General features: G+C 42.1%; 1 protein-coding gene across 5 annotated transcripts in view; it reads right to left on the bottom strand.

The window, feature by feature from the left end:
• The window catches only part of BDNF (brain derived neurotrophic factor), a 55626-nt gene that overhangs the window by 19161 nt on the left and 17558 nt on the right, over positions 1-18907 (bottom strand). The window contains 1 exon segment of one of the 5 annotated variants that reach the window (NM_214259.2): positions 15328-15472. The exons of 3 other annotated variants lie outside the window; for them this stretch is intronic. The gene's annotated coding sequence lies outside the window, so the exon portion shown is untranslated. 5 annotated transcript variants of the gene reach the window in all.

The following is an 18907-nucleotide window of genomic DNA, read 5'->3' as shown; positions in this document are numbered from 1 at the left end:
TAAGTCAGAAAAAGAAAGACAAATGCCAAATGATATCACTTATATCTGGAATCTAATATACAGCACAAATGAACCTTTCCACAGAAAAGAAACAAACTCATGGACATGGAGAATAGGCTTGTGGTTGCCAAGGGGAAGGGCTGAGCGAGTGGGATGGACTGGGAATTTGGGGTTAGTAGATGCAAACCATCGAATTTGGAGTGGATAAGCAAGGAAAGAAGGAGGCAGAGGAAAGAAAGCTGCTGGCCCAGGTTTTTGTTCAAAATGGATCATATTTTATAGACTATATTACCCTGATCTGCTAACTGACTGGCACCTACAACCCATAAAGTACCCATGAAGAGGTCAGAGTTGCTGAGCTTCTGGGGCATATAAGCGGGAAACCAAAAGGCTCATTTTTCAGAATACTTAGCTGGAACTAATTTCCCATTGAGAGTGCTTTTTAGCTGAATATGACAATGCTGGAATCTTCTCTTTCCATAAGGAAAGTAAAGATTATTTATCAAATAGCTGTGGTACCACTTACTATGTATGTGCCCATCAGCCAGCCATGTGTTATAAGGACTAAGACAATGTAGGAGACATAGTTTTGCTTCCAAAAGATTTATAATCTTAATTGTCAGTTAAGACTAAATTGCATGAAAGAATAAAGCTAACTTATAAGACAGCTTCTTTGGACCAAATATCTCATTCAATTTTGAAAAAAAAATAATGCCCTTTCTCCAACTTCCCACTCGTACATATTTGGGATAACCATAGCTCCTCTCCTTGGGATTATGAATTGAAAACAGAATAGAAACAAGGTGCCAAATAAGAATCATAAAACAGAGTCATGAGAGCAAAGCTGTATTAGAAAATGTGGTGGGGCCTATTTCCTACTACCTCAAACCAGGGCCCTGGGACTCACACAGTTGGAGGCAGAAAAATGGGAACAAGGGGCAGAGATCTCGGCAGGGCTGCAGAGAGCCAGCCCTGCATTTACTGCTTACTGCATAATGGCTAGAATGCCAAGAACCTACACATTTGTGCATGGTAGTCCCATAGAGTAAGAGGGGCCTGGGCTCAGTTTCAGTCCAGTGGTCTGATGCTTTGGGAAACAAGTCCCCTCACGGAAATACAGGATGGGGGAAAAGGATTTCCTCCAACATTATTCTAGGCACAAAGAATGTAAGGAACTTGCGCAAGATGGCAGGTCTAGCAAGCAGTGGCCCTGAAAGTAAACTTGATCATCAGGACCAGGGATGCAGGTCCCAGGCCTGGGCTGCCTCATGAAGTTTCTATTTAACAAATAGTTCTTATTTGTTCATCAAGGATGATCCTAAGTAGAACATTCTAGAGGATTTTTCTAGAGTATCTTAACCACAGTTCCTAGAAAAGAACGATACAGAGAAGACATCCAAAAATGATTTAATATTTGCACAATTATTGCTTATATTATTAAGTATTAAAGTGTAAGATATGGAGTTCCTGTTGTGGCTCAGTGGGTAATGAATCCGACTAGTATCCACGAGGATGTGGGTTCGATGCCTGGCCTTGCTCAGTGGTTTAAGGATCCGGCGTTGCCATGAGCTGTGGTGTTAGGTCACAGATGCAGCTCAAATCCTGTGTTGCTGTGGCTGTGGTGTATGTAGGCCAGCAGCTACAGCACCGATTTGACCCCCACCCAGGGAATTTCTGTGTGTCTTGAGTGTGGCCCTAAAAAGTCAAAACAAACAAACAAACAAAAATGGTTAAGATTCAGACCACAGATGACCTATGTATCCAGATACGGCAGGTTCCAATGGGGCAGGAGTCTTTCTAGAGGAAGTCAAATTTGAGCTGGGTCTTAAAGATTGTGTAGGATTTAGATGGATAAAAGGAAGAGAAAGTCAATGAATAAAAAAAGGAGCCTCCAAAGATGACAACAAAAGAGTTCTGGTTTTGTTAATGTTGGTACAAAGTGAAGAACATTTAGGCATGAAGCATGCTGATAAAGGCCTTAAGTGTCTGGACTTATTATCAAGTCATAAAAGGTGCTCTTTTAGGTCTGGACAGTGTCAATACTAACAACAGTGGCTGAAATTCATTAAGCATTTACTATGCCAAACACTGTTCTGAGCACGTCACAGGTATTAACACATTTAATCCCTGCCACAACCCTGTTAAGAGGTTGAGGCACAGAGACCGGAAGTAGTTCATTCGAGAGCCCAAACCTTGCAAGGGGTGGCCCTGGAATCCAGCTCAATTCTTGGGCCCAGGAATGTTGTTCCAGGCCCTCTGCTCTCACGCGGAAGTTTGAGATTAGGAAATATCTTTCAAGTCAAAGAATATCTTCAACAGGCCTCCCACCTCAAAGCTTCTGGATTTCTGATTATTTACAAGGCTGTAAATCCCTTCCAAGCATGCTCAACGCCAACTATTTGGACAATGAAGTAAACAATAAGTCTTTCTAAATCACAGTCTATTTGATTTAGTTGGTCTCTAGTTCAACAACTCTGAAAACTTCTTGCACATCTGAACCACCTGTGGAAATTTCCAAACATAACATATGCCCAAGATCTGTCCCAAACCTATGAATTTCAGAAACTTGGACCTGATATCTGGTTTTTGTTTGTTGGGGTTTTTTTAAGTTTCAAAAGCAATTCTGATAGCACCATGTTTAAGAATCACTGCTCCATGTTATGTATTGTCCAATAGTTCATCTACAGGATCCTCAGATTTAAACTTTATAACTTAGAAGCTCAAGGATCAACACATAAAAAATCATATAACCAACCTTTCTCCCTCTTGTTTTCAAGAATTTTTTTTTTTGCCTTTAAAAAAACTAAATTTAAAAACTCCTTAGAATAAACATTTTTTATCATTCAGTCGTCAGTTTCTTCTTTGGCACACAGAAGGTCACCAATCTCTTGAGAGAGAGTGAGAGTGGACACTAGGCCAGGGTGACAATACTGGCCTCCACCTTTGCCATTTATGCATCAAAATATGGTTTCTTAACTTGAATTCTGCAGGTCATGGCTGTAACGGTCGGAGTGACAGTTTAAGAGGGCTGGATCAGGAGGAAAAGTCACAGAGCTGTAGTTCCTGCTCCAGTTAGACTGCTGTGCATCTTGGATCAAGTTATTTAACTACCTGAGCTTCGGTTTCCTCGTCTGTTACAATAATATGCCCAATTATTATTTTTTTTTTTGTCTTTTTGCCTTTTCTAGGGCCGCTCCTGTGGCATATGGAGGTTCCCAGGCTAGGGGTCAAATCGGAGCTGTAGCTGCTGGCCTACACCAGAGCCACAGCAATGCCGAAATCTGAGCCGCGTCTGCAACCTACACCACAGCTCATGGCAACACCAGATCCTTAACCACTGAGCAAGGCCAGGGATCGAACCCACAACCTCGTGCTTCCTAGTCAGATTTGTTAACCACTGAGCCACGATGGGCACTCCAATAATGTGCCCAATTTTTTCCAAAGCTTCATTTATAGAATCAAGCAGAATAAGACATGTGGATGTATTTCCTGAATGTATGGAGGCCTATACCTCTGGATAAGATTATTACTGAAGTGTGCAAACTTGTCTAGGTGTGACAATAAAATCAGGTAGGAATGGTAGTGACGACAAACCAAAAGGATTTAGGCGCTGATACCAGTGCCCACTGGGGACTACACCAGGGCTAGCCATCGTAACCTCCGATACTGCTGGGAACAGTGATGGTGAGGGTTCCCCTAGATCTTTATACCAGACTGCCTCTGATTAGACGCTCTGGAATAACAGACATTTCCAAGGTTTAAGAAAACCATTGCCAAGAATGTGAAAACCAGAAGAATATACTGGTACTTTAGGATGAACATTTAAAAATACATTTCATTAATGATGATCAATTTTACTGATTAACAAAATCTTTAAGAGAAGGTCATCCTGTGTTGCTTATTAGCCATTACACATCTAGGATTATTTCTAAAAAGTACACAGTCGGAAAAAGATCACACAGACACATCTACTAAGTTACCATTTGTGAATAATTTAAACAGGTGGATGGGCACAACTCTCAGTTCAAAAGAAGAGGAGTTCCCGTCGTGGCGCAGTGGTTAACAAATCCGACTAGGAACCATGAGGTTGCGGGTTCGGTCCCTGCCCTTGCTCAGTGGGTTGATGATCCGGCGTTGCCGTGAGCTGTGGTGTAGGTCGCAGACGCGGCTCGATCCCGCGTTGCTGTGGCTCTGGCGTAGGCTGGCAGCTACAGCTCCGATTGGACCCCTAGCCTGGGAACCTCCATATGCCGCAAGAGCGGCCCAAGAAATAGCAAAAAGACAAAAAAAAAAAAAACCAAAAGAAGAGCCTCTGGATGGGCCAGAGGACAATCACTTTCATGAGGAGGAAGGAAGGTTTAGAGCTTGGGGATTTCCACTTACTGACTCTTCCCTAGAACAATAGTTTTCTAACTGCGTTTTGCAGAGAACAGTCTCATTCAAGAGGCTTCTTGCAAGGGGCAAACTTGAAGTCAAGGAGGCAGAACACTGATGTTCCCACCTGTTACTCAACTAGAACAGCAGTGCTTATTTGTGTTTTACACACTGGGGCTCTGTAACAGATTTTGTCAGAGGGGGAAAAAAAACAAATGGTCCTACAATTTACTTATTTACATTTATACCGCTCTTTGGAGGTTAGTGGATATGTGTTTCTATCTCTGATTTTGTCTCAAAGAACGGATGGGTCTCTGATACTATTTAATGGCTTATTCTTTTTTTATGGATTTATGATGTATTCTGATTGCCCTGCTCAGGAGTGAAAGAGAAGGTTAGAAACACAGCTATAGATTTAGTACTAGAAGGAAAATGGGGCCTACTACCACTTTCTGATACTGTGATTTTTTTTTTTTTTTTTTGAGACTCACAAAAGAACTATGTAAAAGTTTGCTTCCTTGTTGTATATCAAGAGGTTAAACATTTCTGAGTTGATGGTGCCGAACTGTGCTCTAGTTCCATTGACATATTTACATGATCCATGAACACCACATACGGATCCTTCTTTATACCACATATTTGAGCAAAAACACCTCCTGACTTCATCGTGAAGGGAGACCACCCAATGGACTGAAAAGTGGTTCTCAGTAAACTCTTAAAAAAAAAAACACCCATTACTAAACTTAAACGTGTTATTGACTAATGTTTAAAGGCAAGATAGTATTCACTACACTTGTTTTTCCCTTTTTCTTCCTAACATAATCATGAAACCAGCTTCTAGCAAATGGAAGCATTCTCACATTCTCAGTTTCTTTAGGAGGGAAACACAAGATTTATAAACACTGTCAAATAAAAGACACATTCCTGAATACTAGGAGGCCTAAATGTGCCCTTGTAAGTAAGGAAAAAAATCCTTCATAACCTCAGGGAAAATGAACAGCATCTTTAGTCCATAAGTTCTCCTCCTACTGTGGCTTCTACCAGCATCATTACAAAAGTCCTCTCTTGATATTATCCTCAAACGATAGCAAAATGTTTAAGACCATGTCTAGCAAGCATTCCATTGCCTTAATTTGAACATGAAATGATACTCGATTGTTACAAAAAAAGAAATCTCTTAAAAGAGATACAAGTTCTAAAATGTGACAGTCCACAAGTGAAAATACAGTATGGGCAGGAAGTTCTGAAATGACTCAGAGAATCTGTTCAATAGATTTTTTTTTTTTTTAACACTCTTTGAAGCAAGTATATGAAGAGGTAATGGAAGCCTTACCTGGGAGAATCAATGAAGTTCTTTATCAAGGAGCACCTGAAGATGGATGCATCCATCCAGCCCACTGTCTGGCACCCACTGGGCCCTCAATTAATGCTTAGTGAATTAACAGACAAAGAATCATTCACTGCATATAATGCCTTTACTTTTTTTTTTTTTAAGAAAAGCTTTGAAATGAGAAAACATGCATGCAGCAACAGAAGCTATCAAATATCTGATGCTCTAAAGGGGATGTAAATAGTAAACTGATTGCTTTGCTGACTGACAATATGACTATCTGAAATACTGAGACCATAAAGAATAAATATTCATGAATACTAGGAGCGGGCTGTGCATCCTATGGCCTAAACTTGCATTTCAATGACATCTCCATGTTGGTTAATCTCCAACTGGCCTACAGAAAAGCAAAATAAGTTATAAATAATTTATAACTCACGTTAACTCTATCCATGTTGAAGCCTGATGGGTTTGGGGAAAGGGGGTCCATTTCTTTGACGGTTTACATTTAAAAAGAGAAATTCTTTGGAAAACCCTTAATAGAAGTTCCCAGAAGAAGGTGAATATTGAGGGCTTTTTTTTTTTTAGTTCAGTTGCTGAACTCTCTAAAAAAAAGGCTAATGTCACAAGTTAACTTCTTAAGCAATTTGGGGCTCTGAATCCGATCAGGATTCTTTTTTTTTTTTTTTTTTTTTAACATTCCATTCTGCCTGATCCAAAGGAAAAATAACTACTTTTGAGAATCCATGTCTAAGTAAATCATGCGTATGTATGATAAAAGTAATTGTCCAGCATTTTGCAGAGTGGGAAGGATTGCTGGGGGCTCAAATCATGCTGCTGCACCTGAGAGAGCGGATTCAGATATGATGGTCATTAGGATTATATGTGAACCGAAAACAAGGAGCACACTTCTGACATGATCAATATGTTTAAAAAACCTAAAGAGCATGAGGGTACTTCGGGATATACCTAACTCCAACCTCCGTGTTAATATCCATCCTTTCTTTCTAAAAGGGTTTCAGTCTCTGCTTAAACATCTATCAACGGGAAACTGATCATATTCCAAAGAAACTTCTTTTTTTTTTTTTTTTTTTGTTCATAAATTCCCCCAGTAAAGTGCTTTGTATGCAGTGAGCCTACAACATTTGCTTAATTAAATGGTACTGAAATTTCTTCTAGATTCTACATACAGTGCCTAAATTTCTATCACTGGTCCTAGATCTGCTCTTTGGGACAACATGAAATAAACCCTCTCCCTCCCGATGGGCTAGTTCTTCACATTTGCAAAGACTGTCCTCTAAATGAGAAGGTCAAACACATTACCTATGCTGCCCTGGACAGCTTCAGAATTCTTCTTAACCCAGCCTTCCAGGTAACTACCATCATGGGATTAGGCTAAGGGAGAAAAAAAAAAAAAAAAAAAAAAAAAAAAAAAGCCATTCCAGCCTAAATTTTCCTGTCCCCCAGCCACCCATTCCAAGTTCCCTCAACCATTCCTCACTTGCAATGGTTTCCACCTTTCTATGCATCCTAGTCACAATGATCTCAATATACACCAATCTGACAACGATGTACCTAAAGAAACCTATTTTAGCTCCTTGAACTGAAGATAATATTCAGTATACGATCAACTTTTAAAATGGGGGAAATGTATTAGTTTCCCCATTTGAGTGTTATGCTTCTAGTATAGACCAAAACTGCAGTAGTTATGTTGATATCATCCCCCCACCCCCCTACCCCAACATACGCACACCACGGGCTCACAAAGAAGCTGCAGTTATTTAAAACATCTAAGTGTCCGTTGGACAGTCTAAGTCAACCCCTCAAACCCTGTCCCAATTCCATATTCTATCTTCTATTTATAGTTGACTTTTAACCTAATCATAGTATTTTACATTTAAGAAAATGTAAATGATCCAGATTCCATCATTCAACAGAATGTCTGCTGGCTTTATGTTTCAAAATGATAAGCACATCGTCTGTGCCTCCAGATACGTCATCAGCTAATGTGTTAATGCTGGATGTACTTTCCCCATGTAGGCAAAGAGAGAACACCTTTAACAGTTTGGTCTAGGAATGTGGCCTGGGACTCCGCCAAGCATCTCTGCCAGCAGCATGAAGCAAATTTCTCGACCTTCAGATTCTGCATGATGGAAAAGAAATTTATCTGTGTTTAAAAACACTCCCCATAATTCACGAAATAAATGAACATGTGAAAAGATAGAGAAACTTGTTTCCATTTGGGCATAGGTTCAGTTTTCAAGAGCAGAACGCCAGTATCAGAAAAGGCAGCAAATGCTGATGGTAGCAGCTCCAAACCAAGAGTGATTAGACTAAATCCCATGTGACAAAAATTGTATTCAATGCGTTTCCTTCTTCCTCTTTCTCTCTTCCCTTTTCCTCTCCCCCACCCTCATCTCTATATGCACTATGTACATTTTTCATTTTCCTGAAAAATAAAGTTTTCTGCACCTAATTGTTTCTACGGATGATACAATGGACAGAAAACAAAATGACTTTTTTGGGGTTATCTGCTTACCAGAAACCGGCACAAACTTAATATACACAGTTTTTCATTCCCCGACTCACAATAACTGGTTTGGCCACTGGCACCCCTCAAACTGAAAATATTTAAATGAAAATCTACCAATAGGTTTAGAGTCGCTACTTCCTAAATCAGCTTTAACATGTTTCAAATATGATAATTTGATGAGTCCATAAGAAATTTTAGAATTGCATCAATGAAAGAACATTTATAACATGTATTAGAAAAACAAAAATACAATACTTATTTCCTCTAATTTCTGCCTCTCTGCCAGCAAAGTATTTTTCTATAAGGTTTTTTCATTGTCGACATTGCTAGTCAGAATCTGAGGCAGCTATTTCAATCACTCTATTGTTCATTCAACATTTGTCCAAATGTCTCTCTGGCTACCAGAACTGCTTTGGATTCTATTGTGAGATCATGCAAAAATGAATTAAAATGCAGATCTTGTCATCAAAGAATTTTAAGCTAATCTGTAATTATTGCGTCCTGGTTCTATTACTAAGTTTTGGTGCTGGCACAGGTGTGTATCTCTCTATTCTAAGGTTGAGGCAACCCTTACAATTTCCTTCTCTGTGTCCTTTTTCTCCCCCCTTGCTTTTTTGGTGTTCCAAGTCTTGCTATGTATATAACCCTTCATTTCATCCTTAGTTCTTCTCAAATCATTAAAGTTAAAATTCCATCATAGATCAAAGACATTCTTATGGTCGCTCTAGTCAATTTATTTGGTATTAGTATATCTCAGAAAGAACAATGAACTGCTTGTAGCAAGTAAGTAAAATCAGAACCTTTGTACTCAATGCTTCAGTATACACTGAAAATAATAAATGTTAAAAAGGAGGTCAGCCCTTATCTTTGGCAGGTTATTCTACTTTTGGCTACTATATTAAAAGGCAAAAGGACTTAGTGTTAGGTATTATGTTATGGATCTGCCAGTTTTAAATTCTCATGTACAATCCCAAGTGCATCCTAAACCATTCCCTCCCCATCTCTCCACCAACACTCACCAAATCTGAACAGGGTGCCAAGGCAATCCTAGTAACTGTAGCCTTGGACACATATATGGCTCCTGTGGCAAATAAGCCCTTTGGCTGGTAAAGCTAGTGATTTTCTTCTCTAGGTGGCGCTATTTCTTCAACTTTTGATGAGTTGCTTAAACTCCTTGAAACTGTCCGTTCATATTCTTTCCATTTGCATCATATAAATCTTAATTTTACACACACTGGTTGTAGTTAAATGACAAACGGTCTCCTAGTTTGAATTTAGTAGGCCATTTTGAGGTTCAGTGATTTTTTTTTTTTTTTTTTACCGTATGATTTTACACATTTCCTAGGTACATTGTCTTAAGAGTTACGGAGTCTGCCTTTGGCCTGCCCTCCTTCCCTTTATAAAATGCAGAGGCATGTCAAAAACGCAGAGCATCGTCATAAAGCTTCAGTCAGACCAAAGGAACTAAGATGAAAGCATGTTTAAGAGCTACTGGGTCCTGCGAGCTTTCAAAATCAGGACATTACTACCATGACAACCAATGAAAAGTTCTTTTAAGTGAACTTTTGGGGAAACTGCATAACATTCATTATTTGTGGGGCTCTTTGGAAATAAACTTTTACTTTATCACGGCTGTCACTGAAGCTTGTGATTTTACTTTGCCTCCCTACAACCACTCCCCTGGCTTATACCCAGCCCCCAAGTCATCTAATGGAACCCATCCTCAAACTTTAGGCAAAGTACAGATGAGACATCAAGACAATGAGTCACTTCTTAGCATCCTGTATTACTGGGTCAGATTTGTTTCTCCAGGAGCATAAACATCTCAAGAGTTTGTACCTGCATTTAAATGAAAGCACCTACACTTCTTATCTGACCAGATATCCACATTCTTCTTACAGAAATACCTTCCTGTTCCCTTAGAAAACATGCCCATTTACCACTCCACCCAAAAGTTTTTCAAAGTCAATATATTAGTGGCCTCCACTGTTTCACTGTCTATTATCAATGATTCCATGTACTTAGTAACTGGGTCTATGACTCCTCTAAGGCTTTAGTGTAAGTATTCTGGAAAGCCAGAGATGCATTTAAAGTATAAAATTATTTAGGATTAAACAAGTCTATGCCTTAAGTAGAAGTTTAAGGAGATATGAGGACACATGTGTCTAAGCTTAAAAATACCAAAGCCTTCCTGTTTCCTAGGGTTAAATCCCACATACAAATGACATACGGATTTCATTTGCCAGTATTATTTATTGCTTAACATTACTCTATCCCATACAGAGTAAAGGGATGTACTGTGTAACCAAGAAGTTCACTCATTCACTTCTGAAGCCCATCTGGGCATGTGACCTGGCCTAATAAAGAAAATTTATCACAACATGTCTTAACGTTCAAATGATTTCTTCCTCCATTGAACAAGGGCCAGTATTTTAAACCTCGCATTCGGTGGAATTCTCTCTTCCGTTCCTCTTTTTAAATGCAATTCACAGTTTGAGATTACAGAGCCTACCAGTGGCTGAATGGCTGCGCTGGAAGGTTGAGAGTCCTTCAATTAAGCAGCAATTTTGCAATTAGTGGAAACTGAGTGCTCCATAACAATCGTTTGACAACAAGTTGAAACAAGTTAGCAATTACCCTATTAAAGGGATATGTTCACATGCATTGGGCTAGGCTAGCCCCCTCGCCCTAATGGAAATCTTCCACACATGGAAATGCAAATTGAAAATTATGTTTCAGCCATTAAAATCATTTCAGTATTATGGCCATCTGAAATGGCAGTGCTTTGCATTTTAAAGGATATTCAGAATTGAGCCCTCAGATACTCTCCATACTCTTTTCTTTCAAGCAGACTAAAACTGTTCTTTTGTCTACTCTGGGACTAACTTCCTTAACATCAAATGTTAAGGAACTACCTGTGTATTACCTTTTCGTTTTGAACATCTTCAATATTCTTGAAGCTTAGTAGATTAAGTCCATTAAAGCTGCTGGCTGTTACATTCCACAAGTTCACTACCTGGATATAGAGCTATGGATTTATGCATGTGAAGGATATTTACAGAAGGTTCCAAAGACAAATAAAGCTCTTGGCTATACTATCAGGTGGGCATGCCCAGCTTGCTGTGTGGTGCTAAACTACAAAACAGAGCTATTTGTGTTTAAAAGAAATGAGATTATCAATCATCTGCCTTTTGACTATTGAAAAGCTGGGACACTTCTCAAAGATTCCAGGAAGAAGAGAATAACTAATGGTGCCCCTATTAAACAGAAAACTCAGGACTTTGAGCCCAGATTTTAGAAATCTGCATTATTAACAGGACTTCCTCCCCTCCCTCCTGGTGAATCAGAATGAACCAGCAATATTCCATCACCTCTCCACCCCTCTTTGGCCATTTTGAGATTTGGCCAATTAACTCACTTAGTATAAATGAATCATTTAAGGTGATCATTGCATTTTAAGCAAATGACCACTTTTGATTACTTCTATTTGCAAGTATAAGTTATACTTATTGAAAAGACATCCTAAAACAGTTCCTAAATGCTTTATTTTCTGGATACTCAAGTGTTGACCCACTATAAATCTTAAATGACCTTAAATATCACCTTAAAATAAACAAGATTTCCAGTTGGTAATTCAGCTCTGGATGGGCAAAGAAAGGCTTCAAAGGTATGTGAAAAATTACTCTGTTATTGTGCTTTCAAAAAAATGTGATGTCTAAGTGTGGCTGCAATGTTCTAATGCTTCAAAACATGTACGTAAGTCTTGTTTATCTGGAAATCATTTCTTTCTGCTTATATCATTTATAAATAGAAAATGTTCTGTAACAGCTTAAAATAGCTCTACATACATAATGCTTCTCTTGTCATAATACTTAGAACTGGTCTATATTTACCAACATTTATCACATTTTGCAAAATAAAGTGGAAGGAAAAAAGACAACGACTTTATGGCCCTGGAATTCCAGTAATGGTGACCAACGTGTTTTAAATTCCAGTAAAGGTTATGGTTACATTTCAACAAGTGTCTCTTTCCTTTCTCTTGCCTCCACTGCTAGTCCCCAGTAAACTTACAAAAGGATCTTAAAGCAAGGTATTTGCAAATCAAGGACCAGGAGTTAGTGTTTCAAAGGAGTGTGGTTACCAGGGCCAAAACTTTGTGATCTACTACTTGCAGTAATAACAATAACTTGAGGTGCTACATTCCATAATCTCAAAAAACTTCCCCAAAATGACAATGTTGCATGAGGTAACATCGAGGGTTCCCATGTTTAGACCAATTAAATCTGTAATGATGCCTTAATAAAGACAAATGCAAAAAATTTAAGTACGTATAAATGTAACTAAGGCCAAAATGGCCTGACTGTATAACAAACTCATATAAATTGGGGGGAGATAAAAATAAAGGAGAGGGAGTACTTTCCAAATAGTCTAGCCAATTTGAAGGTCTCATTTAATAACAGTGTATTCTATTAAAAATCAAAATGCAGTGAAAAAAAAAAAAATCAACGTTCCCAATTACATACTGCTTTGCTTTTAAAGATAACTATACTAGGAGAACTAATAAACACTCGGAAATATGCTTTTCTTTGCTTCTGGCCAAGAACATTCCTGCATTCTTGTCAGGAAATGTTCACTGTTTACTGCTGACACCGAGGAATAAGTGTAAGATACCTGAAGGACCTTAAATGAGATCCAGGGAGCCCTAACACACTATCAACCGTAGGCTGTCAAAGTTCCCCAGCTCAAGGAAAACTATGCATTGAAGCCAAAAAGGAGCATTGAATCGAAATTCAACCAAGTCAGAAGCGTCATTCAACAAGTCCCTCCTACCAGCAGCTAACGAGGGGATCTGGCAAAGCCACTTCCCCGCCCCCAGCCTCCCTCCCCCTGCAGCTGCTCCGGGCAGCGTGGCCGGCAGAGGGCAGCCTCTACCTTCCCTAGCGCAGCTCTCCCTGCCCCCTCCTCCTCCAGGCCCCTCCAACAGCGTCCCTCCACCCCACTCCACCCCCAACACACAAACATCGCATCCTCAGACGGCGACTCCGGTTCGCCCCAGCAGCTCCAAGGCTTTTCTTCCCTAGGGGTGCCCCCAGTCTGCAACTCCCCTTCTCGACCGTCTGGCAAAAAGCCTCCAACCGTCAGCTGTATCTTTCCAGGCACAGTTCACTCACCCATTTCCTCTTCCCGACTCTGCATCCCAAGAGACCCACCCGAGTCGGAACACTCCCAATCCTTCTCAACCCCCCCAAAATCAAAACTTTTTACTTTCCGGGAAGGTGCCCCAAGGGAGAGAAGGTATGGGGACAGGCGTGGGCACAGTTGGCCCCGGAGTCCGACAGCCCCTTTTAGATTCAAGCTGCAGGAGTGTCCCAAGTTTCCCAAGATACAGACAGTGGCATTGGACGTGGATGGGTCCGCTTTGATGTCAACTTCTGAGGAGCAGGTGACCGTGTGTAGCCCGGCTGGAGTCTCAGGGACTGGGATGCCGGCTTAAGAAGCGTGCTCCACCCCCCGCCCCCAAAAAAATCTGCTCGGGGACCACTCAGCCCATGGGTAAGATTCATATTCCAGCCCCAACACCGTAACCTCAGTCCGGGCCCCCGACAGCTGGAGTCCTAAATCGCTCTCACGACCCCTCCTCCGCTGGGGGAGGGTTTTGGGGGACCCCAGGGAGGTGTCTTCTCCCATCGCGAAGCTCTGCTTCTCCTCGTGGCTTTCCTCTCCCCCACTTCAGGGCTTTCCAGGGTCCCTCTCCCTGGGGCTGCCCCTCTGGCTCGTGGGATGGGAAGAGAAAGCTCTACAGGAGCAACTCCGTATCTCCCCTTCTCGTGGAGGGAGGAAAGGAGTTTTTGCCTCTTCCCATAACTTCTTCAGTGCCCCCAGTCAACTTTCCCCGGCAGACGCGCGGCTCCCGCGCCAAGCCCCACGCTCGATGCTCGCCTACCTCTGGGTCCACACAAAGCTCAAGGGTCCCCAGCGGCGGAGTCACATCCTTGTCCCGCTCCTGGCCCCTGAGCCCCGCCCCGGTCCCCGTCGCGGAGCCGCTCGCCGCCGGCCCCACAGCAGCGTTGGCAGCTGCAGTTCAAGCGTCTCATCAAAGCTTCACAAGGAGGAGCTGGGGGGCGCGCAGGGCCGGCTCCTCGGCCCCGCCCGGGAGCCCGCGGCGCGACGGGGTGCGCGGGACAGCTAGCCGGCGGGTGCGCCCCGGCGCGGCGGCGTCTGCAGCGCGGACTAGGAGCTCCAGCCTGCGCCTGGAGCCGGGGTCAGACATTATTTAGCTCTTCGGTTGAGCTTCTATTGGTCAAACGGCGCCGCCCCCCCCGCCCCCCTCCTCCCGCTCGCCCGCGCCACCGAGACCCGTGCGGGGTGGCTGCTTAAAGGGAACGCCGCGCCTTTTCCTCTCCCCCAGCTCGGCCCCTAGGACTCCCTGGGCTGCTGGGGCTCCCCTGGCCCGCGCGCCGCGTTCCGCCTTTCTTCTCGGCCCCGCGACGTGACCCCGCGAGCCCCGCGCCCGTACCTAGGGCGCCCCATCAGGACCGCGCGCCACGCCCGCCGTCGGGAGGAGTGACCTAGTCCCGGCCCGGGGGAACCCCGCGTCCGGTGCCCTCCGCGGAAGCCCTGGCTCTGCGCGCGGGGGCGCGAGGGAGTAAGCGGGAATCCAGCGCCCCCGGGGTCTCGCTCCCCTCCCTGGCCACTCCCTACGCCCCATCCCAGCACCCAAGTTCTGTGGGAGAGGGCGTGCGTTTCCCGGGCCACAGACACACCTTCCCGCACCTTCCGGCACGACGGAGCTGGCAAATGTGAGCACACAATGAAATCGCACAGAGCATGGGGGCTATTGGTTTACTCCGCTGCCTTAAACACACGGGCTTAAACAGAGTTCGTGCACTGACCTCTCCGGAGTTTGCCTAATAGGAATTCGATCAAGATAATAACGGCATTTTTTATTAATGAACGCCCCCAGATAACGTTACACCAAGTTACTTGCTCCAGCCAAGAAGCCGAGGCAATGACAGATCTCACTAAAGCCACACGGTTTCTAGCCGACCAGAGAAAAACGGAAAGAGATAGAAAGAAAAAAGAAACCCACCTTTTCAGTCACTACTTGTCAAAGTAAACATCAAGGCAGCTGCTCTGGGGAAGACTTCGGCCCCGAAATCCCCAGACTCTATTATTTTTTCACGTTCCCTTTGGTCAAAAAGAAGGGGTAGGGGGGAATCTTTGGTGCCCGGTTTGTACTCCTTCTGTTCTGCAGCAAAGAAGTTAAATTATTGATAGTGGAAATTGCATGGCGGAGGTAATACTCGCACCCCCTGAGCGAGGAGCTCCATTTGATCTCGGCAGAGGCAGGGAGATTTCATGCTAGCTCGCCGGGGGGAGCGGCTGCGCGAGCAGCCCTCTCCGGGTGAATGAGAAAGTGGGTGGGAGTCCACGAGAGGGCTCCACGGTGCCTTGACGTGCGCTGTCATATGATACCTCCGCTGCCTCGAAATAGACACTCTAGTGCACGAATTACCAGAATCAAAATTCAGCGCATTTAAAATGATACATCTTTTATTAGAAGAGTTCCGTTCCAGGGCATTGCATGGTTCTGCAGATGTTTTCACTTCCCTCCCTAGCAAACTTACACACATAAACCAACCCTTTTAATAATGAACCTGGGCAGCAAAGATAAATAAAAGGCCTTCTGTTTCAACGTGTGTGTGTGTGTGTGTGTGTGTGTGTGTGTGCGCGCGCGCGCGCGCGCAGGGGGTAGTTGACTCAGTTAATCCTCCCCTCGAGCCCCTCCCCCCGCAGCAGAAGAGCAAACTGTCTGTCGGATACTTATTTGTCGGTAGCCAAGACCCTTGGAGAGAACTTAAGTGGCTAGGGTCCAGAGAATCATTTTCAATTTGCCATTGGACGAACGCTTTCAACTGTCTACCTGGGTTCCTGCTTTAAAGCTGAATTTCCTTTCCATTAATTCAACCGACTCGTAGGTCTGCACTAGGACAGACCTTAAAATTTAGAATAAGGAAAAAAACAGCGGTGATTAACTAGGAGTTCTTGGACCACCTCCGAGCATAGCAAATCACCTGGGTGCCTATTAAAATGCAGATTTCTCCTCTAGAAATTGTGATTTACGAAGGGTGGGGCAGCGTCCAGAAATTAGCATTTTTAAAAGCACAGCAAGCAACTGGGATGCAGAAAATATGAGGTTGCATTGTGAGAAACATTTTCTTAAGGGTTGCCTAAATGGGAGTTAGAGGACTCTCCCATTTCCCCCAAATTTGGTAGTCAGGATTGCATCTGTGCATTTTTTTTCTGTAATCTCAAAGGGGTTTGACCTAATAATTGCTAAGACTCATTGCTTTAAGAATGTCTCTAAACACTCCACAACATTAATTTGGGGGAAGGGAAAGATTTATTAACAGTTTCCCTTCCTAGACCCTCTTGTGGTTATCAAGAATGTGCTGTTGAACTGAATATATAATATCATATACTCAGTTCAGTTTACCTAACAGTTTCTAGTTTTAAAAAAATGAATGCACTTATATTGTTTTAGAGCTTCTAAAGACCAGTTATAGAAATTAGTATTCTTATTTTATAAAGAACCCGAGGCTCAGTGCCACGAAATAATTTGCCCAAGTTCACACTGCTAAATGCCAGAGATGAGACTTTAATAAATCAGAAACTCCAGCTAGAAAGATCCCTGCCTCTCCCACCCCCTAAAAAGGGAAGCTATCTGTTTCTTGGAAGTGTTATCAGGATGTGTGATCTTTTGGAGCAGTCTTTGCAAATTGTTGGACTGAATAGTCAAATTATTCAAATATATGCAGATTCTTAGAGTGTCACACATTTAGCTTTGCACTTCTATCAACTTAACAGTATACATGACCAATACAAACTACCCTACAGCACAGATGGTGAAGTATATTGTGGAATACTTAATGGGAAATAGGCAAGCTAGACGGAAGCAATAAAGGACAGAGGCCATGAAGCCTGGCTTGGCCACCTCAGAGAACCTCTACATTGATTCCCAAGGGTATAGGCTGAATGCAGTCACAATTTATTTTAATATTGCAAAACAATTTGAGAGGCTAGTTTATAAGTTTTTTAAAAAAGAGTTGTACTACTTTATAAAGTACTGGGAGGAGCCCTATCTTAATTTTTATAATAATTTTAGGCTAACTTCAAACTGATGCTTACTTTCCAACTTGAAATAAGTTATTTCCACAGGGTTTTTTTTTTTTTTTTTTTTGGTCCTTTTCTAGGACCTATGGCATATGGAGGTTCCCAGGCTAGGGGTTTAATCAGAGCCAAAGCCGCTGGCCTTCACGAGAGCCACAGCAACACCAGATCCAAGCCTAGTCTGTACCTACACCACAGCTCATGGCAACACCGGATCCTTAACCCACTGAGCGAGGCCAGGGATCGAACCCGCAACCTCATGGTTCCTAGTCAGATTTGTTAACCACTGAGTCACGACCAGAACTCCTATTTTCCCAGGTTTTAAAGCTCATTTGTAATTTAATTCTTCCCTGAAAAATGTCTTGCTCATAAATATTTTTTATTTTTTATTTTTTTGTCTTTTGTCTTTTTAAGGCCGCACCCACAGCATAAATACTTTTTAAATCTTAGCATACTTAATGAGTGAGAAGTTGCGGCAAATCCAACTGCTAAATTCATGTTGCCACATCAGCATTTCTGCTGAAGGAAAGAGTTCTTATTTCTTAGACTCTGAATGTATCTATGGCCAATTTTTTAATTCCTACACTCCCTTGATATTATACAGATAGAGATATCTTTACCTTCCAGTGTGTGGTGCAGTTTTACTAAGGAAAAGACAGACGAGTCAGAAATGGCAGGAATATTTAGACATAAAAGAAGACCGAACGTCAATTCAGATAAACTCTCTGATGAATCAGACCTCTGGACATTTCTGAGCATTTCCAAACTTTCTGATTTATGATTACGGTGTTATCAAAACAATAAAAGCCAGACTTAAAACACTTGCCTATTTGTCTTAAAAATTCATCTTACATTCAAGAACAATGTTGCCAAAATAAAGGTATCCCTACTTTGCATGGAATTCTGCATATAGCATATAGAGGTAGTGTTAGAGGTCTAAGATCGAACTTTTTACAAAATTATTTTCCTATTGTGATCAAGGGTGATGCTGAAAATGTAGAGCTCATATTTGATTCTTCTTAAAGATTGGTCTCTGACATGATTGATATGTTAGAAGCAAAGATTTCAGGAGTTCCCTGGTGGCCTAGTGGTTAAGGATTTTGTGTTGTCACTGCTGTGGCTTGGGTTTGATGCCTGGCATGGCCAAAAAAAAAAAAAAGTTCCAAGTTTGTGATATGAATAGTTTCTTGATCACCAAAAAGAGGAAAAACTTCACTGTTTGAAAAGAAACTGCTCCCTATTTCACTTTTGTAGGACTTACAGATTTAAATTTGAAGTAGTCAAAATCTCTATTTATTTTTGGTTATGGTCTAATACTATCCTAACACAATATTCCAGAAGGACAAAGTTCAGGAAGAAATTCTCATCTCCCGTTGTCAGGAAATATGAACTAATCCTCATTACCCAAGTGGGAACAAAGACAGTAAGCTTAGCTTTGACAGTGACATATTTTTTCTATTAATAATTTTAATTGGCCGAGGTCAATACTACTATCACTA

This window comes from Sus scrofa, chromosome 2 (genome assembly GCF_000003025.6).
Source record: "Sus scrofa isolate TJ Tabasco breed Duroc chromosome 2, Sscrofa11.1, whole genome shotgun sequence".
Lineage (NCBI taxonomy): Eukaryota > Metazoa > Chordata > Mammalia > Artiodactyla > Suidae > Sus > Sus scrofa.
Note: the sequence above shows the minus strand (reverse complement) of the source record. Positions and strands in the feature narration are given on the sequence as shown.